Source organism: Haliotis cracherodii, unplaced genomic scaffold (genome assembly GCF_022045235.1).
Source record: "Haliotis cracherodii isolate W230 unplaced genomic scaffold, xgHalCrac1.p SCAF_31, whole genome shotgun sequence".
Classification (NCBI taxonomy): domain Eukaryota; kingdom Metazoa; phylum Mollusca; class Gastropoda; order Lepetellida; family Haliotidae; genus Haliotis; species Haliotis cracherodii.
Window position 1 is genome coordinate 3,105,108 of NW_027266288.1, and position 23,610 is coordinate 3,128,717.

General features: G+C 38.0%; 1 long non-coding RNA gene and 1 pseudogene across 1 annotated transcript; one reads left to right on the plus strand and one right to left on the minus strand.

The window, feature by feature from the left end:
* The first annotated feature begins 436 nt into the window (after positions 1-436).
* LOC139477092 (rho family-interacting cell polarization regulator 1-like) lies at positions 437-2,994 on the plus strand (annotated as a pseudogene).
* Positions 2,995-22,618: 19,624 nt separating this feature from the next.
* Positions 22,619-23,187, minus strand: LOC139477170 (uncharacterized). The gene is made up of 3 exons (XR_011654143.1): positions 23,101-23,187; positions 22,931-23,011; positions 22,619-22,688 (listed from the first exon to the last, which is right to left on the minus strand). It is a non-coding gene; the product is annotated as an uncharacterized lncRNA (long non-coding RNA).
* Positions 23,188-23,610: the final 423 nt, after the last annotated feature.

Below are 23,610 nucleotides of genomic sequence, written 5' to 3' on the forward strand. Positions count from 1 at the left end.
ACAGATGTCTGTAAAAAAACGAAACATATTTATATGTATATACACAGTAAAGTTCCAACTCTCAGGTACAATATAGTAATAATTAAATAAGTGGAGTAAGATTGAACACAGTTTTAATAGGCTAGCCCTTTCAACTTACCACATAAGAGTCTCATCAGGCCATAACTGAATAACAGACATGAAATTTGGGAAACATATTTATATGTATATACACAGAAAAATTCCAACTCTCAGGCACAATATAGTAATAATTAAATAAGTGGAGTAAGATTGAACACAGTTTTAATAGGCTAGCCCTTTCAACTCGTACCACGTACGAGTCTCATCAGGCCATAACTGAATAACGGACATGAAGTTTGGGAAGCATGTGCCATTTGATCCTAAGGGACCAATCATTATTTTAGAAATGAAAGTTAAGTGATTTGTCACTAATGCTATGGTTCACTACTGTAACAGTGTCATGTGTGTTATGATGTAACATTTGGGACAGAAATTTTACAGTGAGGACATATCGTCAGTTGAACTAGTATTCTGTAGGAAAATTGCAAGAATAATTCATGGCTGTTTGTACGCATAATAATTATAATGAACTCAATGAATTTGCTTGAAAGTTTTAAAAAATGCACATGCATGGCCAGAAAACAGACAATACGGCAAGTATATGTTACAGTTGTGACGTAGGATGGTAACAGTTGTAACTGAAATGGATCTCAATACAGATTCTGCGTTACTCACATCACCACTGAAACTAATATATGTTGTTTCAATTACGTTTCATGAATTTATTTTCAAAATTACCAAACTTACGTGTGTGATTGCAACAGTAATGAGTATTTTAAATACTTGTAACAGTTGGGACACTTAATTGTAACAGTAGTGACAGAGATTTAGCGATTGTAACAAATTTTGTCCATTGATAAAAATGTTAGCTTATTCCATAGCTGTTTTGAAACAATATTATATGTAAGCTTGACATTGCTTGACAGATTTGTTTGAACTGATTGACATAATTGTTCTAATCTTAGTTGCTTTGTAACAGTGGGGACACAAAATGTAAGAGAAGGGACAACTGATTTAAAGTTGTAAGAAAATGGTTTTGGAGATGAAGTTTTACATTTGCAGAGAATTACTTTCAAGGTGCATTTCTCATTAAGAACTGTTTCACAAAAACTGAAACCGATTTCTTTGAATTACCAATAGCTTTACTCGAAGTGCATATGTTGTAACAGTGATGACACTGAATTGTTAGAGTAGTGACTTGGGATTTTACAGTATGTTAGTGTTTTTTATTTTTAATATGTGTTTAAAACATATCTATTTTACGAAACTGACTTGAACTAAAATATTGTTAGACATATTTTCTCCAATATAATGAATTAAGTGGTTCTGTAACAGTGGTGACAGAGGGATATAAGGGTTTTGACTAACTGGTTACAAATAGGTTTATGTTTTCAATAGTGACAGAGTACTGTAAGGTTAGTGATAATGTATGTACAAACCCAATTTATTCCGTTTGACGTCTTTGACTATTGATTATGTTTTCCTTGCAATTTTTTTTGATATTATTGTTAACATAATTTCTCCATTCAGTTAACACATGTTTTTGCAACTATAGTGACTAGGGTTGTGAAATATTTTCAATCATATATTTGGCTTTTTCAGTGCAAAGAATCAAAGATAGATTTGAATGCGGTGTGAACGCCAAAGGCGCTACAGGCAAAAGAAGAGATGGCACTCCAGAAGCATATTCATCTCTGAATAGTTTTGCACCTATGACACAAGTGGTTAGAGTCAATTTGGAAACACCTATGACACCAGTGAATCTTGGTCAGTCCATGATGTAGGATATTCAAAAGACATCTTTACCTCTGGACAGTTTGGAAGCACCTGCATATATCAACAGTGAATCCTAGTCAATCCATGATGCAGGATGATCAAAAGAAATTTTTACCTCTGGACAGTTTGGAAGCACCTATGACAACAGTGAATCCAGTGAATTCTAACAAATCCATGATGTGGGATGTTGAAGAGACATCTTTACCTCCGGAAAGTTTGGAACCACCTATGACACCAGTGAATCCCGGTCAATCCGTGATGCAGGATGTTCAAAAAACATCTTCACCTCTGGACAGTTTGAAGACACCAGTGAATCCCGGTCAATCCATGATGCAGGATGTTCAAAAGACAGCTTCACCTCTGGACAGTTTGGAAGCGCCTATGACAACAGTGAATCCCAGTCAATCCATGATGCAGGATGTTCAAGAGACATCTTCACCTCTGGACAGTTTTGAGGCACCCATGTCAACAGTGAATCTCAGTCAATCCATGATGCAGGGTGTTCAAAAGACATCTTCTCCTCTGGACAGTTTGGAGGCATCTATGACAACAGTGAATCCCAGTCAATCCGTGATGCAGGATGTTCAAAAGACATCTTCACCTCTGGACAGTTTGGAAGAACCTGCGTATGACAACAGTGAATCCCGGTCAATCCATGATGCAGGATGTCCAAAAGACATCTTCACCTCTGGACAGTTTTGAGGCACCCATGTCAACAGTGAATCTCAGTCAATCCATGATGCAGGGTGTTCAAAAGACATCTTCTCCTCTGGACAGTTTGGAGGCATCTATGACAACAGTGAATCCCAGTCAATCCGTGATGCAGGATGTTCAAAAGACATCTTCACCTCTGGACAGTTTGGAAGAACCTGCGTATGACAACAGTGAATCCCGGTCAATCCATGATGCAGGATGTCCAAAAGACATCTTCCCCTATGGACAGTTTGGAAGAACCTACGTATGACAACAGTGAATCCCAGTCAATCTGTGATGCAGGATGTTCAAAAGACATCTTCACCTCTGGACAGTTTGGAAGTACCTACAACAACAGTGAATCTTGGTCAATCCATGATGCAGGATGTTCAAGAAATATCTTCAGCTCTGGATGAAGGGGGAGATGGAAAATCACATGTCAATGATGTTTATGTTGTTTTGTGAGTTACCCATGTCTCAGGATTTTTCTACAACAGTGTTTTGAAAGTGTTTTTCGTTGTAAAACCAACATGTTAGACAGGCTGTTTTCATTCAAATTAAAGCTTATTCACTTTATATGATGTGTTTGTGTTTGATAACATCATTTTTTGCGTTGAAAGATGGAATGTTGAAGTCATATCAAATTTCATGTTTCATCCAAAAGTCACCACTGTTATGCTTGTCACAACCATTACAAGTAATGTCAATACTATTATCGGCCTAAATTATAGTAAATATTAATTATCTTCCTTTTGTTTTATGTTTTATCTGTTATTGTCTAATAAATAAGCATGTAATTGTATGTTTTGACAGAAATCCGCCAGAACAAACAATGTTTTAGTACAAGAAGACTTGTGTCATAGCTTAAAATTTTATCAAAATGTAAATGATAAACCAAAACTTACCATGATTTTTTTTATATTTTCTTGAATTTGGTTTCTTTTGAGTTTTCTGTGTATAACTTTTCACAGAAAATGATATTAACACTAAAAAGCCCAGTTCAAATAACAATTTAAAAAAATCCTTCCTTTACAACAAGTAAAAGTAGTGACTTGTAATTTGCATTTTTCGTTTTCAAAAGTCCACAAAAGCAATATTAGGATTCATTAAGGTTGCAAACTCTCTACCTTAACTCGAAAACATGTTGTTTTTGTATTATTGAACCAAAATCAAGGAAAAGAAATATTTGCTTTTTGAAATTCAGAGGCACAAAATATCTCACACATTGTGAAAATGATAGGTTGTCCTTTCTTGCTGGACACCAAGTGGACATTTTCAAGTTGAACGTTTGTTAATACAGTAAAAACACATTTGAACATAGAGATGTAATTATATCAATGATCACCACGTTCAGTGCCATATATCTTTCAGTTTCTGAAGTAGTCCAATTCCAAGATCAAGGCTTTAAACATATTAGATGTAATGGCCATGGCTATAGGTGTTTCTTAAGCACTCATGTCATTGTAATGTCCATTTTAACTGTTCCCATTAACTTTACATGCGGATTTAAAAGTGGATTTGGACTAGAATAAAAGATAAGATGATAGTGAATCTTGTGCTGTCAATGCTTGGCGCTCCACTTTGACTTTACCAGAGGACTAAATATACATATGCCATACCTTCACCTGAGCTGTCATTCCACACTACATGGGAGCTGGTTTGGTCAAGGATTCGCTCATTCACACGTTATTTTATTCGTTTGAGCCCATTGAGTAAGTCTTAATCTTGAGCGGATGAGTAATTTTGTACAAGACATAATGTAATTTGTCCTTAACAAGTTTCATGTAGCTACATATTCTCCAAGGGCATTCATTAGAATTAGTGAACAATTACGTTATAGAGTTAAACTGGATGTGCTTTTTCCAGTGCTGTCTGTGTATCGACAATTAAAATAAGCAAGACTGCAATTATACATACGTTCTTATTTCCACTTTCCTTTCCAATTCAAGATGATGTGAAATCTTGTCTTCCCGGTAAGAATGCAAATATACCACAAATGTCAACACATCCGGTGGCTTTCCAAATACATGTATGCAGGACATATCATCATTTGTCCAGCACATCCCTGTGTCAATAATGACCCAATTAACACTTTCTTGACCAATAAAGATGTTAGCCCATTTAGCCTGTTTCATCAGGGAATTTCCTTTCAGCCTGAAAAGTTCAATGAAGCTTTTTGTCCCAGTTTGACTCAGACTGTAGAAATCATGAGCAAATGAAGGGCTCCAAGTCAACGATAGAATATCGTAGGCACGTCGTCGTTGAAATTCTTTTGTGATCCAATTGTCTTTCAAATCTGTAATGTAATATGTTTAATGTTGTCAAAACCTATAGGAACACGCAGTAACACTGTCAAATTGTTTTTCTAACAGGGGTAAGATCAGAGTCAGGTTTAAGCTGGATTGGGTGGGTGGAGGTAAATATGTCGGTGGTCACGTTTGGGGAGGGTGGTCACGATTGTCATCTTGGGTCGCACAATTAGCTATCCAGTGTATCAATCCCTGAGATTTGCCAGGTACTAACGTGACATTCAGGCCGATTAGTTTTCTAGGTCTGCTGGCTTTGTCAGTACCGAACCAGTGCTCGTTGGTAGTCGCCTAAGACCTGATCCACGCCGTGATGAAAATAGAAATTCGAAATACAATAGTTTTCCAAATTTAAAGAGACATTTAATGAAATAATAATTCGAATTCCTGTAAAACACGGTATTTAAGAAGCACACACATATGCTATGTATCCTCCTTTGTAGCTCTGATTATTGGTTGATAATTCAAAGCAAACTTACTGCTACCCATTCTACCATGACGAAATAATAGAGAATATACATATATATTTTCTTATAAAATATAAATGTTTCACGACATTTTACTTAAACATGTCCTTACTGCCAAACCAAACGTATTCGATCGATAAAAGCGAATTTTATTCTTAATTTGTGAAATATACGTGAATTTGCCAGAAATGAGGTTTGGTGATGTAACATGAAATGCACATGCAAACTGTCTGTATGAAACGGCTTAGGCGACTCGTTACGAATACAGTTACAAAAAGCACACATCATTATGCCCCGTTTAACAAGCAAATTAGAGAGAGAGGGCGATGTGAATGTCTCAACAACGCGCCTCCAACGCCAACTTTGCCAGAAGACGCCGCCGGTCCGTGTTACCATCAGCAATTTAATGCAACGTTTACGACAGTCTGGTCGGACATTGGACAGGCCACGCAGAGGTCAACCACCCGTGACTACATGTATGACAATGACTAAGACCCCCACATCTAGGCAACTCATTTAGGAAACCACAGCGATGTCAATGGCAGCGACAGCACTTGGACATTGAGTCAGCCTACAGACTGTATACCAACGATTTAGGAAATATGGAATTCGAGCTTGTCGACCATACTGCACATCGTATGTTTTCTGATGAAAGCCGATTTTGTCTGTACAAAAATGATGGTAGGGCTCGTATATGCAGACGACAGGGTGAACGAAAATATGTGTCCAACATGTTCGAGCATATGGAGGCGGTAGCGTTGTGATCTGGGCTGGCATGTGCGGTGATCTGACAACGATGGTGGTTGTTACTCGGGGAAACCTGACTGCCAAGCAATAAAGGGACGAACCTGTACAACCACTTGTGCAGCCATTTATTCATCAACAGCCATGTGGTGTTCTTTTTCAGGATGTTAATTCTTCGCCACATACTGCAAGGATTACATCCAACTTTCTGAATATCGTCAACACTCATGTCTTACCCAGGCCTGCACATTCCCCAGACATGAACCCAATTGAACACATATGGGACCATCTCGACCGACAGTTGAGAAAACTAACCATTGCCTGAACCACCGTTCAGGAGTTGGAACAATGTCTCATTGACGCATAGCTGGAGTGCGGCGTAAAACTACAAACCAATCAACTAAACCAACTTTCCACTCATCATCTTCGGAAATTTGTGATATTCAAACTCGTAACATGCATCAAAATAGTTCAGTTTTTTCACTTGATTTTCTTTGGGTTCAAGCTGCAACAAATTACCTTCTGATGTTATGTTGAGTACTTGAGTATAGCGTTGTGTCGACATTCTGTCTTTCCTTTGTAATTTGCCTTGTAGGTCTGAAAAATATATATATATATGTACTGGTAAACGTAACACCGAAGAACAGAACAATATTCATCATTGTAACATTACATTTCAGTAGCATGTACGTTTCTTTCAGATTAAATGGTGTATTTTTATCATAGGCAAACTACATGCAAGGGAATGTACATTTGTTGTTTAACCCAGATATATGACAACAGCCTGTGACTGATTAAGACTGGATCAGACAACCAAGTGATTAATACTATAACTGATTGATTGATTGATTAACACCGCAGTTAGCAATATCCAAGCTATATGACGGCGCTCTGTAAATTATCGAGTCTGGACCAGACAATCCAGTAATTGACATCATGAACATCGATCCACTCATTTGGAATTGATGACACGATGTCAACCAAGTCACAGAGTTTGACCACTCGAAACGCGATGTTGTCTCCCAAAACTAGCATAGGTTACTGCTGACATTTAATTCAAATCGGAATCCTCACAAGGTGACGTGGAAGTATTTGTAAATAAATATAAAAAAATCTGTACTTTTTCCTATTACAATATATAGTGACGAACCCCATTCCATGAGCATTAAATGTCTAGTAAAATTGTTCACCTACCATAAAACACGGGAGGGTAGGGTACACGTAAAAAATTGTCACATTTGAAAATGTTCTCCTCATGTGCACAATAAAACATTTTGGAAGCTTTACTGAGGACTAAGGTAACTGTTGTAAACCCGATGGAACAACGTATGGAGTAAGAGTTGTAGTGTTGAATTGTTCAACTGAAAATCACGGGAACATATGGTACAAGTCTAAATAGGGAATTGCATCAGACATCATTCATGTCACTGATGCGTCAAATTTGGAAATGTCGTCGCCATTCTACGATACAACTTTGTGGACACTTTACTGAGGCCTTGATTGTTGTAACCTTAATAAAACAGCAAAGGCAAGAGGTGTGTGACGCTCTCGGTAATCTTGGTAGAACGAACTTGAACTGCTCAAATATTGACATGAAGGGAAAGCTATGCATGTTGTCTTGGTGAAAGACTTTTAGATTAAACAAATATGTAATATGTTTGCCAAAAAATCACGATTCATTTTTTTCCTAGCATATTTTCTTTACGATACGCAAAAATACAAGGTTAATACCCTCTAAATATCTGAAGTCATCGATTTATCTGTACCATATCAATTAGTGACATAACGTCTACTTAAATAACGAGCCAGAATATACCTTTTGTAAAACATTCACGCGAAGCATATATAAACAAACGTTTTGTGCCCAGAAATTCATATTTAGCACACACCATTCTGAACACACTTTGTTTCACCACCTCGAGACTGCAAACATCTGCAACGTTGCTGACGCTCGGTACAGGGAACCTGTGAAATGAGAGAACAGGTTAACGTCCACTTGGAGCAACATTTATATTATATGTGTATCAACTGTCAGATGCATATGGAAGGAATGCTCAAAGTGCTGCAGGTCGGAGACGTTACCTACATTTGTGTTTGTTTAGTTGTTTAACGCCGCACTCAGTAATCTTCCAGCCGTAAGACGGAGGTCTGAAATTAAATCTTAGCCAGACAATCCAGTGATTGACATCTATGCAGTTGCTTTACGATACGATGCATTAACCAAGGCACCGAGCCCGACAACTCGATCCTGTTAGTCGCTTCACATATTATGATAAGCATAGGACCTATTCTAACCTGGATCTTCACGGGTAACCTACGAGCTCGGATCTGGTGCAGACAGACATAAGGATCAAGTTCGGTCAAACTTGTCCCTGACGCAAAACGCAATTATATAGTGAGTTGTGACACGTTAACCAGTGACCAGTGACCACTGACCCTATGTCCATGTCTGTGACACAACCACCAGAACCCTATGCATTAATGTAAAAATGTACTGTTGGGCAGCAGAAGTTATCACTCTTCTTTAGTCTTGTGAATATTTGTTTGTCACTGTGGATAAGTTCTTTACTTCGTGCACCAAATGCATACTTCTTTCAACAATTAAGATTATTTACTTGCATCACACTTAACTGAAGCTGCACTCTAAACATATTTGAAGGTATTTTCTTAATAATAACTCTTCGTTATCTCGAATGGGTACATTGTGTAAAGCCCTTTTCCAGAGTCTACCATCGTAACAGTGCTGGCATGTCACTAAAACCAACATAAAACTGAACATAAGACATTGAACAAACAAGCATGAGACTGATGCTCAAAAACGGTAGAAACACAATCAGGGGGATCCCAACTGGTGGTCAGTGGCTTCTGGCACGCCTAATGGGCGCATCTCAGCGTTTCAGATATCATCGCCTAGACTAGGCCTAATCTTCACAGGTAAAGTAGGGTACCATTGATCATCCCAATCAATTATATCTATCAATGAAAGCGTCTCTCTGGGTTCAGATTACAATACCATACGTGTACTTACTGAACTTGTTTTCTTCCAACAAATCCAGTCTTCGTCACTCTGTGAATCCTTTGGTTTACCATCCGGCACATTCTTTGATATTCTGCCAAGCCTGCAAGTCAGCGTCTTGGAGTTAAATCTCACATGACTACAACTAGCAAGCTGTAAGCATTTAGTAAAACACTGCAAACTTCCGTACGGCTCGAATTCAGCAAGAGTGGTGTCGTGAGGACACTGCTTTTCTTGGGCATATTTTCTAAAAACAGTCATATCCTTGATCTCCTCTATCATGTACACTGAGATCCACAGCATGCTAAAACAGAACCAATACACTCGAGGTATCATTGTTGAACAAAATGGTGTAAGCGGCTTGGAATCTTTGATACCAGCCTTGCAGGGAATGTAAAACGTTCTTACTGCGTAATCGTCTCAAAGCTACTGCTCCGTCTGTAGCATGTACATTGTCGTGGCATGGGGCTATCTTCTTTATCGTCCGCACAGGCGACTACAATAACAGGGGCGGCAAGTTTGCAGGTCGGACAGTTATGTGAACAAATACAGTTTATGTGTCGCTCTTAACAGTTAACGCACCATTAACGTTAACACATCATCATCATTATTGCTATTGACGAATGCACGATAGCGTGGACTTGTGCACTTCTATTGACGAATGCACGATAGCGTGGACATGTGCACTGCTCCACACTCCTCAACAGTTTCCTGTTCAGTTGAAATGGATTCTTCCACTGATCGCACCAGCGATGTTAAATGGTTATGGAGACATTTATGGAGAAGTAGGCATCAACATTTCCCACTGATTCCATTATTAATTTGAGAGTTATTATGTTCCGGGCTTTCTATATATTGTTTTCTATCAAGAGATTAGATTGCTTTCTCCACTCACTGTGAAATTGATCGATGACTATGACGTTTGTAGCACATATCGTTCACCTTAATAGTCAATAAAATTGATTAATCAAAACAGCAAAACAAAACTTAACAGACTAGTAACACTTAATTAGCTATTTAAATGACGTGTGCATCTATTAAAAGGCATTAGATAGTTAAACCGACGTATTAATGTCATAAAGTATTCATGCACTTACAATATATATTGATATATTTTATATATTCATATTTATTAATCAAATTAGATCCCGATTACAATGCATAATTTGTATTATGTGAGTAACTTGGTGTTCCATCATGTGTGTCTTACTAACTAATAAGCTAACGATCTGGCAATAAACGATACTTTAGCAATAAGATTATCACGCAACGTTTGTTATCTAAACTTTTAACATGAATATATTGAATTGAGTTTCTTTCTTGTTTTCGACGTGCTTCCTCGAATAATAATTAATATATTGCACCTCAAACATTAAGACACAAGATTAACATTTGAGATATAGTGATATATCTGGGACAGATTGAGTGACCTCGTAACACCCATGATGTATTTGCCTGAGGGGAGAGTGAGTGAGTTAACATTTCACATCTTATCGGCAATATTTCAGCCATATCGTGACGAGAATATTTATGATACTTAAATCTAGACGAATGAAAACCTGTCATGGACGGACAGTATGATACCTAAACAATCACAGTTTAGAAGTAAAACAAGTGGAGAAGAATTAAAAGAATAACCTATGATTCAACAATACATTATAAAAAAACGGGCTGCAGATCGTCTGCAACCAAAGTTAGGCCACCGTACTAGGGACCATGGGGACTTACAGTAATTCTCCTACAGAGATAGATTGAACATGTAAAACGACACGTTAATAATAGAGACATGGTGACTTGTGTCAGTGAACATTTAAGTCTCAACAAAAAATACTCTTCCTCGGTGTACTAATATGCTCCAATCGATAGAAACAGTTCTAGTGGATGTGCAGCTTTGAGGTTTGGAACTGCAATGTTTTTCTAAAGAATGCATTCCAACATTTGTCGCAGTATATTTCATCATTGTATCGCGAAATAATGTCACGATATACGAAGGTACAAGGAAAGTACTGGGAGAACGACACATAGAACATGGCGCTAGAGTTTTTGGCACAAATAAATTGACAGGATAGTGGCGCAAACTTGGCACGATTCTGAAGCAGAACTGACGCGAATATGGTGCGCTCAGCTAATGTTGCGATTTGGGCACTCAACATTTTCAAAATAGTACTCATATCTTAAAGCAGATCTGTATCAAGATGTTGGGTACCATGGACCTGTTATATAACTACGGATATAGGGACTACGCTCACCTGTGTCCCCACGGAGTTAATCCTTAGATGTGTATCAAGTCGTAGGGTACAACGGACTGTGTAGGGTACTGTGTCCCAACGGAGTCGGTATGCAAGCAGATCTGTATCAGGCTATTGGGTACTGAGGGCCTACACTCACCCTTGTCCCCACTGAGTTAATCAGTATCAGATCTGTAACAAGCTATTGGGTACTAGGGACTACGTTTACCTGTTTCCCCACGGAGTTAATCTGTAGCAGATCTGTGTCAAGCTGTAGGGTACGATGGACTAGGCTCAACTGTTTCCCTCCGGAGTTGGTATGCAAGCAGATCTGTACCAAGCTGTAGGGTACGAGGGACTAGGCTCAACTGTGTTCCCACGGAGCTGATCAGTAGCAGATCTGTTTCTAGTTATTGGGTACTTTCACGAAAGTTCTTTTCCACCCCTTAAATATTTGTGCTATTTCACAAAGACACCCTAACTTTACACCCCATCGTAAACAACCTCCTAACCTCCGATAGGTTAGGGGCAATTGTAACTAGCTTACGACATCCTAAGTCAGCGTCTGATATGGCAACACTATTGAGAATAAAATAAATATTGTACAGGAGAAACATTTGGTGAGAACGTATATTCAGGGATAGGGCTCAAGTGTTGGATACTTTGACAGACACAGAACTGATTGCCAGGTATCGCGTTCAGCAGCAGCCCATCAATCAGATGGTTGATCTGGTCAGCTCGAAGATCTCTCGGCCGACCCAACGTTCGTGTGCCTTTTCTATCAATGTTCAAGTGTTAGTAATGCTTAGCTACTATTCAAAAGGTCTGTTCCTAAGCGAATTAGGAGATATACATGGTATTGCGAAATCAAGGCGATATACAAATGTGGGCCCATATTACCATATATGACGGGAACAATATATAAGTACAATTTCGCGATGAATAAATGTGGTCCCTTCTGTTGCAATCAATTTGACGGAAAAACGTCTGCACTCATTTAGGAACTGATTATCAGAACCAATGAAACAAACTAACGCAGCTAGGTGAATTACAAATGTGGGCCCACTTATTTCGATCACCATAGATGACGGGAAAAATGTGGGCCCACATTTTAGAAAATGGTTATCAGCACTAAACCAATCCTAGAAGATGTACGGATGCATTCAAACATTTAATTAAGAATACGTTTTACCTTAGAGATAAGCTGGGCATTTAATAGCTGGACAAACAACGTACGGCGTTGGTGACGCCATTTCTTGCAAATACGAAAACAACGGAGATAGCTCCCATTTGAAATTAGAGTGACCTCCCTTCCCCAATATGAACCACTGATAATGCGGTTTCGCCAAAGACATTGTGTCATAATTGATTTGTCAATCACTCATGTGTCCACAGCACCCAATTGCTTGTCGTAAAAGGCGATCAAGTTGGGCAACCTGTTTGCCGTGAGTTGTGCCCCTGTGTCGGTGGAGGATGGGATTCTGGTGGTTGAGGACATTGGAGCCAGGAACAGGTGTTCCTTTTGCTCACGACACCACTTCTACCCTTACTTTACCTGGACGGGTGCTAGAATTTGCCTGTTTCTATAAATCGGCTGGTCCAAACTTACCTTTTCACTTTTGCTCTCATAACGCTTCAAAAGTACATAAGAGCATGTTACTTTAACATCGGAATGGAGATCTATGTTTCAAATCCACTCCGATGTTACAAGTGTTAAAGATTTGGTGATGGTGCCAAAACTTGAACTAAGAAGGCAAGGTGCTTCCGTTGCAGTGAAACTCATGAGAATTCAGACTGTACAAGTGAGATCCGGTGTGCCAACTGCAACGGGAGGCACTTGTACTCATCAGAATACCGACCAACTCGACATCAGGCAGTATAATTCCTATAATTTCCTTTCACTCCCAGGGGTTAAGGCCACTGGAGGTTCTTCAGTTTTAGTGAGGCAAGGTATCATCTACATTCCTGTATCTCTCGCTACACCCCTCCAAGCTGTTGCTGTCCACATAACATTTCACATTGATTTTACTTTGTGTTTTCTTTATATTCCTCCATCTTCATCTATTCAGCAAAATCATCTAGAAGCACAATATGACCCGCTTTCTAAGCCATGTCTGATAATAGGTGATTTGAATGGACATAATCAACTATGGGGTTGTGATTATACCATCCCTAAGGGGAAGAGTCGCGATCGAGAAGATTTTATTTCCAACAATGCTTTATGCCTTTTTAATGATACCTCCAAAACATATTTACAGCCCGGTACATACTTTGTAAATTACAGGCTCTGATCTGTTCAATGAATTTAAGAAATTAAAGGTAAGGGTTCCAAATCCAGCATCCAACATCTCCAAAATGGTATGTACTAATAACTGATAAAGCTGAAATTGCAAAAAAAACTTTGTGAAACTTTGGCCAAACATTCTTCCTCTACTAACTCTGACCCTAAGATCCCCCCAAAATCAAATACAGCAAGAAAAGAAAGCTATTAATTTTTAATCAGACAACGGGGAAAATTACAATGAACTTTTCTCTATTCGTGAACTCCATACAGTCCTTGAACAAGCTCACGATACTGCTACATTAGCTGATAACATTCATTATCAACTCCTGAAACACTTACCAGAAGCATCCTCAATAACATCATTGACCATTTTTTTTATCAAATTTTGACTTTCTGGGAAGTTTCCTCCTTCACGCCGTGATGCTGTAGTTATCCCAATACCCAAACCTGGGCGAGATCATACAGACCCTCTAAATTATCGACCAATATCATTGACAAGCTGCGTTTGCAAAACAATGGAACGCATGATTAATAATCGACTAATTTGTTACTTAGAGAGCAGCAATCTCATTACTGACATACCATGCGGTTTCAGGAAAAACAGAAGTACCATCGATTATTTGGTTCGCTTAGAATCATTTGTTAAAAATGCAATAATAAATAAACAACAAACAGTGTCTATGTTTTTCAATCTCGAAAAAGCATATGGCACTGCATGGTGATATGATATTTTAAAAGATTTACATGATTTTGGATTGCGAGGCCGTTTTCCTCAATTCATATCCGAGTTTTTAATCCTCATTATCATCAGGATCAGGGTGTCCGACAAGGCAGTTTTTGTCTGTCACTTTATTTAGTATAAAAATAAATAGTATATCAATGGTTTTAAGTGATTCGATTGATGGACCACTGTTTGTGGATGATTTTAGCATTTCTTGTGAAGCGTGAATACTATTAAAAGGCAACTGCAGCTTTGTTTTGTTCATAAATGGTCTTAAGAAAATGGATTTAAGTTCTCAAAATCTAAAACAAACTGTATTCATTTTTGTAGAAAATATAAACCTCACAAAGACCCAGAAAAAATATTAGATAAAACTCCTATTAAAGTTGTACAAGAAGGCATAATATTTGATCATCATTTGACCTTTCTGACCCACATGAAATACTTAAAACATAAATGTCTGAAGGCCCTAGATTTGTTAAAAGTTGTCTCTAATTCTAAGTGGGGAGGTGATAAGAAAACCCTCCTCCAACTATACAGAGTCTTATTCGTTCTAAACTTGATTACAGCTCCATCATCTATGGTGGGGCTTGTAGATGCAATTTAAATTTATTACATTCCAACTATTAGCCGCACCTTCTTGGGTTGTCAGTCCAGATTTGAAGAGGTCATTATGCGACGATGTGGTATTGGCTTTTCGAGATATACACATGAGTATTTGTTAATAGGTGAGGCCCCTCCGTTTGGTATCACTTGTGATGAAAAAATTCCAGCCATGTCCTGCTTGACTGTATTGATTTTTCCATAACAAGGGATAAATATTTCAGTTAAAGCAGTTAAGGACCCTTTCAATGACGTTATTTATCATTTAATATTATGCTTTTAAAAAGAAATAGAACTTTTTCATAAATTATGATGTAATTAGGGTATTATTTTATAAATTGGTAGTGCTTATTTATAACTTAGATTGTTAGTGGCTGTACCCTCGAGGGGGGTTGGAATAACATAACATTATTGTCCCCCAAAGAGGGTATATAAGTTCAACATCATTCGAAGTATTTTTTATGCATGCCAGACTTTTAAACGTGGTATTTTCGTCATTTAAGGCTTTACCTGGTAAACTGTCGCCAGTGACTGCAGGGTGATAAAAATCCTACCAGGGTCCATGCAGGAAGCAAAGGGACTGTGAGTCCCCATGGTCCCTAGTATGGTGATCTCCCTTCAGTGACTGACGATCTCTAGCACATTTTCATGTTGTGTTGTCAACTAGTACTTTCTGCTTTTATATATTCTCAACAATTTGTATCCAGTACCAACCCATGTCTCTCCTCAAACCACAACATCACTTGTCTATGGAAAGTTTCTTTTCCAAATATTTTATTCCTTTTGAATAATATTATTTTCTGTGTTAGATAACTCCATGGAACAATGTGTCGTACCATTAGAAATAATTACCCAAATTCCTGCAAATCAAATTCCCCAAAACCCAAACAACATGACAAAGAAAAAAAAGAAAGGCAGAATTCTCTTATTGTTTTTCATAGGACACATCAAACATCAAATTAGTTACAAAACCATAATCATACTCCATGACAAATACATGCACACCAACCTGTTACATCTTCACCCACACCAGAAAGTGGTCTGTGAACTATACTGGTACTGGGTCTGTAGGTTCCATACAGGTGCTGTTTGTGAATATCAGATCTAACTGACCTCCCTGAATGCGAGTACTTCTATGAGTTCCTTGAACAAGATGAAGATTAAACTTCATCAGCATGTTACACAACTTAGTATGATTGTTCATATTGAAGTCTCCACTCAAAACAGTAACATTATCTCTCCATGAAAGTTAACAAAGAGCTTCTTCCAGCAGATGGAGAAAGTTTCTCATTGCACCTGGGGGTCTATACACTGACACAACCAGAACAGACTTTGTAGAGTCATTGATATGTGTGGCAATCAGTTCCAGAGAGGTGTCACAGTGAATATGAGTGAAAGTAAGTTCTGTTTCGATGAGCATTGACACACCATGTGCAGATACAGGGTTCATAAGTGAATGAGATGGGATTTGATTGTACCTGTGAATCATTTCCTGTTGAAGGTGAGTTTCAGATAGACACAACACTGACATGATCGTGGTAAACAGTTCTTTAAGGAGATGAATGTAGTGACTGTAGAAGCCTCTGATGTTCAAGTGTCCAAAAAAAGACCATCTTGGGGCATGTTGAGTATAGGTGGTAACCAATTAAACAAATTCTCTTCTCTTAGTCTATCCATTTCTTCGAGCACATCCTTGTCGACCTTAATCTTCTTTGGATCAAAACCACGTAGATAACGCCCTTCTCGAGATGTGACTCTACTGAGCATAGTATAGACAAGGCCCTGCATAATTGGAGTGTGTTTCTGGGTTGAGAGGTCCCCTACCATAGTTGCATCTTTAAGGTTCGGAGGGTTTCCTTTTCTAGCTTGTGCTCCTGCCTGTTCATTATCAAACTGCACATAGATGACACCACTTAGCGGATCTCTCTGGGGTATATCAAGCCTGACGACAGTTCGAATTGTTCCATTAACAAGCATATCAGCTGTGTTTATACTCTTGGTGAGCATGAATTGTGCCCCTAATGCGACTGATAACCTATCAGGAAGATTTCCAGATTCATGAATGTTTCTTGTCTGTTATCTGACTGTGTTATCAAGTCCTTTGACTAATCATCAGCCTCATCAGCCTTTTTGTTGGTGATAAATGAGCGAATGGTATCTTCTGGAGGTTCAGTTGTATACTCACAGGTTTTAAAGATGTTAATGTCCTCTTCTGTGACTGATCCAGTTCGAACCCTTGAAAGAACATCTCTGAACAAAGGGTCAACTCTCTGCCTGATCACTTCATTTAACTCATGGAGACTGAAATGTCTTTTCCACAAAAAGCCATATAGAGCTTGATAATTGATGATTTGAATACTGCTCTATCTCCGACTGGGTTAAGCTGTAGAAGATCTCCAACCACAAGAAGTGACAATCCACCAAAGGGCACCCTCTGTTCTGTAATGTCTTGAAGAGCCGAAGACAAATTCTCTAATGTACTCCCTCCCACCATTGAAATCTCATCAATGATTAGCATTTTCAAATTATCATATCTGTTGTGAAGTTTTGCTAAACGCTCTGAAGATGGCTTCTTGTACTCTTTGGCAATATTGTCTCTAATTGGTAGCGGAAATGCACTATGTAAGGTTGTGCTATTTATGTTCGTTGCAGCCTTTCCTGTAGGAGCTGTAATCAGTACAGTTGGTTTGTCAGGGTCACTACCTGCCTCTCTTAATGTTCTAGTCACACAATGGCTGACCGCATGTACTAAATGACTCTTGCCAGTCCCTCCTTCTCCGCTCAGAAAAGGTCTTGACGTTGTTTCATGTTTAATGTGCACAGCCCACTCATATATGAATTGGAAGAGAATCTTCTGTTTCAGGTTGAGTGTAGAAATCAGAGAGAAGAAATCAATGTCTGGAAGCATAGAGATATTTCTTTCAGTTTCATACGGTTCATGTGATCGATCTTGAGGTTGTTGATCAATGTTGTCAGGGTCAAGAGCAGCATAGTTTGGATCTGGCATATCTGAGTTCTCAAGAATATCTCTTTCATGTTCTCCATAAAACTCATTCCATATGTCTTCATTGGCCTCATTTGGGTCAAATACTGTACAACATCTTCCACCTCAGCTGAGAAAGGCTCATATTTCTGGATGGTGTCACAAATAGTATCTTGAACCTCTTTGAAGCGACTCTCGTATGTTTCATCTCTGTGTCGGAGGGATTCCTCTTCACGCCATGGGAAGTACAGGAGGAGAAATCTGTGGTAGTAGCACTCACTGTCTTTTTCTCTTGACACAAAGTGATATCTTAGTATAGAAGGTCTTTTTCTTTTCCTCAGTTTTCCTAAGTTGTTCTGTGGAGTGATGGTTGCATTTGCCAGGTTGATGTCAATTTCAGGTTGTTCTGTTTCTTCTTCTTCTTCATTCCTCCTCTGACAGTTTGTATATGTTGTAGAAAATTCTGCTTAACATATGTCCTCCAGAATGTATGGTCTTGAAGCATATTTGTCATGTGTAGAAGCAACAAAGAGATCTTCATCATCCTCATGCAGTGAAGAAATGACAAATATTGGTTTCATGAGACGAGTTCGGTTTTCTTTGAGGTCAGTTGAAATGTAGGAAACATCCAGATCAGATTTTCGTAGACAGAGGGGAAGAAGACGTATTATAGCTTCGTGTGTTGATACTTCCCAAGATTTGAGGAAGATCTGACCAATGCTGAAGAGTTGTTCATGGACAGGTTTTGAATTAGATTCTTTGCTGGCTTTCTTCATAAGTTCAGACACAGATAAGCGATACATGCCCATACATCTGTGATAAACTGAATGTCCATGTTACTTCTCACGGCAGGAAGCATGACTCTGTTGTAGTTATTCACATTAGTGTCATCCGGCAATCTCTTCATGATAACAAAAACCTTTTTGCATTTGTTATTGAGTGCAAACTGGTACTGGTCAAATGTAACTCCGGCTTTGTCAAGTAGATCTTGAAGTGTTCCAGAGAATTGTGTTTGTAGGACATTCATCACCCTAATCAGAGTTTCTCTTGCCAAGTTTTCACCAAGTTTGTCTTCATCAGAAATCGATGTTCTAGCGATAAATGTCTTGCCAGATGGTGGCTTAGCAAATTCAAATCTGCAGTGTTTCTTTTTATTTTTCTTTCAGGTTGAAGTATGATGATGGGTTTGTCGGGACTCGACAAGCCCATGAAGTTCAAGGTCTACAGTTTCATCTGGAAAAGAACAGCAGATGTGTTTATCAATGAAAGATGCAACTTCTTCATCTGATTGAACATCAAGTCTTGGGGCATCTTTTACATGTACTGCAGCATGCCAGTGAGCTGTTCCGAGACCTTGCATTTCAATGCGACGATCATAATTTAGAATTTGACCAACAGGCTGATTTCCACTCAATATGATTTTTCTCCAGAGCTGTTCAAAAATATAATCTATGTGTCGAGCAGCTGACACTGGATTCCGTTGCAGCCATGATCTCTTTGTCTGCCAAGACATTTCATTGACCTCTGCATCAGTGAAACATTGTCCATATTGCTGTGCAATCACTTGTATTACTTCTGTCCAGTGGAATTCAGCAGATGATCCAGTTAGGAAGAAAGTGTATGGGCCCAATTGTCTTACCTTGGCAAGCATGTCCAATTGTAAAGCATGCCAATATTGCGGTGTGCCACAGATGTTCTTGTTCACGAATAATTGATCGTTTGAAATCAGTCTCTGTAGTCTTGACGGATCTCGGAACTGTCCAGCAGTTATGGTTTCGTGTGCTCTCTTTCTTTGAGTTATACTCAGGTTACTTTGCAGAGCCATGGTTTCTAACCAATGGAAGGACTGGAAAATGTATTCAGTCCTCTCTGCACATCTACTATCACTTGATAATAAACGGGCATTAATATACTTCTTTGCAGAGATTGGTACACTACGAGGAGTTGATGGGTTATTGAATGTCCCTTTGCCATCAGGAAAAAGTCCAGGAAATGCCATTCCCTCCCAGTTTGGCTCCTTTGAAACAGAAACTGGCTTATTCCCCTCTCCTGGGGCAATGTTCAACAACCCATTTGTCACGATATCTAGTCCAAATGTTGGTGTCATACAGGTAATGTTGTTTAAGGACCGCTTATTATTTGTTTCAAGTTGCACTGCAAATGGGTTATCTGCTTCCACATCATCCTCACTGTCAGTTACATCTGATTCACAATGAACATCATTGTCTTGGTTCGGATCTGATGTAACAGCTGTCCAGGTATCAGAATCTTGATCTTGGCACAACTCTTTCCACATAAAATTTACAGTGACATCTTGGTAAAATGCATTGTGTTGAAGGAGGTTCTGCAGAGCCATGTTGACCCTTTCTGGGTTGATGTATTTTCTATGAACAGAATGTGCATCTGATAACCTTCTTTTCAACGCCAATGTTATCAATCCTGATGAAGATAAAATGTCCTTGGAAGTGCCGTAGTGATTTTGCTAAGGTCTGCAGGTACTAGCACAACAGAACCTTTAATGCCATGCTGAGTTCCTCTTGGCTTGGACACTATCTTCATTAATGGCAGGATTTTGCTTATCAAGTGACATTCAAGAAGTGATAGATCTTTCATTACATTTGGAATTGGAGACAGTTGTAATCCATTCCAGTTTGCTTTTGGAGGTGTTTTATTTTTTTTTTTGTGATCAATGACATGACTTGCATATATACTGTACTTCAGTAGCATCTGTCTGATCTGGAAGTTTGTCCTTAAGGTTTCTTGATACTGAATATTGTCCCTTCTTGTATTTCACAACAGACCTCTTGTAAAGCAACCGTGAACAACAAACACATGGATGCACAGGGCCCTATTTTATGGCTTTACTGAAGGAGTTAAATAATCGAGTTGTCCAGGTTCAACTGGTTGATTTTGTAGTTTACTTTGTACTTGTTGTCGGCTTGTCTTTCTCAGCTTAGCCTCGGTACATCTTCTCATTGCTCTTTCTGATTGGCTTAAGCTTTCATTTTGTTCCTGTCTGTATCTTTTAACACGGTCCTTTTCTCTTGCATTATTAGCCTTACTTTCAGTCATATTCTTCTTGGTTGATGTTCTGTGTACTTTTATTCGATTTTTATCTTTTTCTAGCATTTCTGTTTTCTCTGGTATTGTCATTTTATATTGTTGGCTTCTTGTTTGTCTTTGCTTACGGTCTTTTTCACGTTCATTATTAGCAGTAATTTCAGTTTCTGTCATATTCTTCTTGGTTGATGTTATGTGTTCTTTTAATCGATATTTTTCTTTTTCTCGCATTTCTGTTTTCTCTGATGTTTGCTATTTGAACGATTTTCCTAAGGTTTTTGAGCAAAGTATTTTTGCAAGCCTTCATTACCTGCAAAGAGTAAGGATAAAGATTTTGCCTGAAGTTCTTAAAAAGTTACTTGTGGAATAAAAACAGTTCCTGATTCATTTCTTGAATTCCTTGCATAGACAGATACTTGTGTACATTCAAATGGAACATTAGGTACGCCCAGTGAACGTCCAAGGGCTTTGAATCTCTCACAAAAAACACTAAGAGTGTGGAATTTCATATAAAAAATATTTCTTATGGCATCTTTCAGTGTATGGAAAGGAGGTTCACTCACTCTCCTGATCAATGAACCACTTATCGCATCTGATGTATAAATGTGGAAAATGTTTCTTTATACTGTATATGTTGTAGACCTTATGTGTAACCCTTTGTCGCAAATGCTTACAGTCCAAGAGGTTGAGAGAAAATTCAGTATATTCAGCAAGGCATAAAGAACACACTCCTGAAACAATTTAAAATCACAATATATCACGTGTTTCAGAATAAATGTACAATAACAAATTAAATGTAAAGTATCGATCTGCTTCTTAATAACTCATTACATTGTTACAGCAGATACACAAATATATTTCTGCCTCGATATCTAATTAGTGCAGATGTACCTTCATATACAAAGACAATATAATTACACATTATTAAACGCATATCTGAGGAAATCATTAAGTCATTACATAATCATATTATGCATAATGAATGCACAACATGAACACATTATATAGATAAACTATATACAAAACATACCCTGTGTGTGACACGAGAGTGTAACATGCCTTCTGCAAGTCGTCTCACATGACCCTAAATACAGATACAATATTAATTATAATATGGTAAATAACATATATAATCACGGCATATACATGCATCACTGAAATACAATTTCAGTCATTCATTCATACAACTATCAATAAAAACATGCATACATCTAGAGAGATATGTACAAAGTCTAGAAATATTTGATGGTAGCTCAGTGATCATTAAACAGTCAGCTGTTCTTTCTATATCAAGAGAGAGATATGATGCATGGCAGATGATGTTATCCATATCAGTTGGCCTCCATGATTACAAGTTTCCATCCAGAATGAAGTTCAAGATGAACACTAAACTGGCACAAGTGCACGGTTTCCCTGCAGCAGAGACATACTTGGGATGTCCTTGGTGACATGTCCCACGAATAACACACTCTACACTTGTAGTACTCTGACGGGCACCATTGCCTTCAGCACTCTGAAATAAAACAAACAATATAAATAAACATAGTTTGAAAAAGGAATTTGCTACACGCAACAGTCACAGATATTCAAATGAATATTTTACAGTGCATATAGTTCTGATATAGCATGCGAACAATTTACTTTTAATCATAACCCAAACAAATCCTACCCTATTTTCTGTTGTAGGATTGTTGGATGTCTTATTCAAATATGTGCTGCTCTGGTAGGGTACATGTACATCATCTGACTGTAAATGAAAAAGGAAATACATGTATACAGTATGAAGAATAAATCCACAATTAATTTTCATTAACAGTATAAAGAATAAATCAACAATCAATTTTCATTATCAAAAATAAACAAATTTTTGTCAAAGTTTTGAAAGATTTTCAAAACATATCAAGACATTAAACAGGGAAATGTAATATTTCAAACTGTGTTATATTTCAATTGAATATATAAATATTGACAAAATATTTGTAAGAGTACCTTATCATTAGCACAATAATGTTCTGTTGTGTTTTTCTCCTTTGATGTGGGGGACCTGCTTGGTGCATCACCTGCCTGCTTCTGTAACGAGAAAAATGAAACAAAATGAGTCTTATGTGTAGTTTGAGGACTATCACTACATTGTATTGTTGTATAAAATGGATAAATACCTTGCTATGGTGTTTCTGTCTCTGCTGTTCCCTCTTCTTTGCAGCACGTTTTGCTGGACTGTCAAACTTCGTCCTCATCCTCTGTTATCTGTGGATGAACCACTTTATTAATTTAAACATCAAATACATTGTAAGAGCTGTCAGGTATTGAATGTAAGAGATTTTTGAGATACTTGGAACAGTATCTGCTCACATATAATACATAACCATACATAATACAGTTAATGGCAGTGCATAAATGGATATGTAAGTAAAGGCATATATATAGTATAAAGTTAGAGTGAAGGTGTTTCAGGTACCATTCACTAATGATGATAGCAAAGGTAAACATTAAAGAACAGACATAACAAATCGCAGCAAACAATATCAAGCACAAGTAGTAGCAAAATAAAAACTATTAAGAAAGGGAGTATATATAGTGCACTAAAAAGAAATGTTCCCGTCAACATGTACAAGAAAAGTAAATCTAAACTAAAATGTGAAAAAGGTGTGAAGTAATGGACACAATAA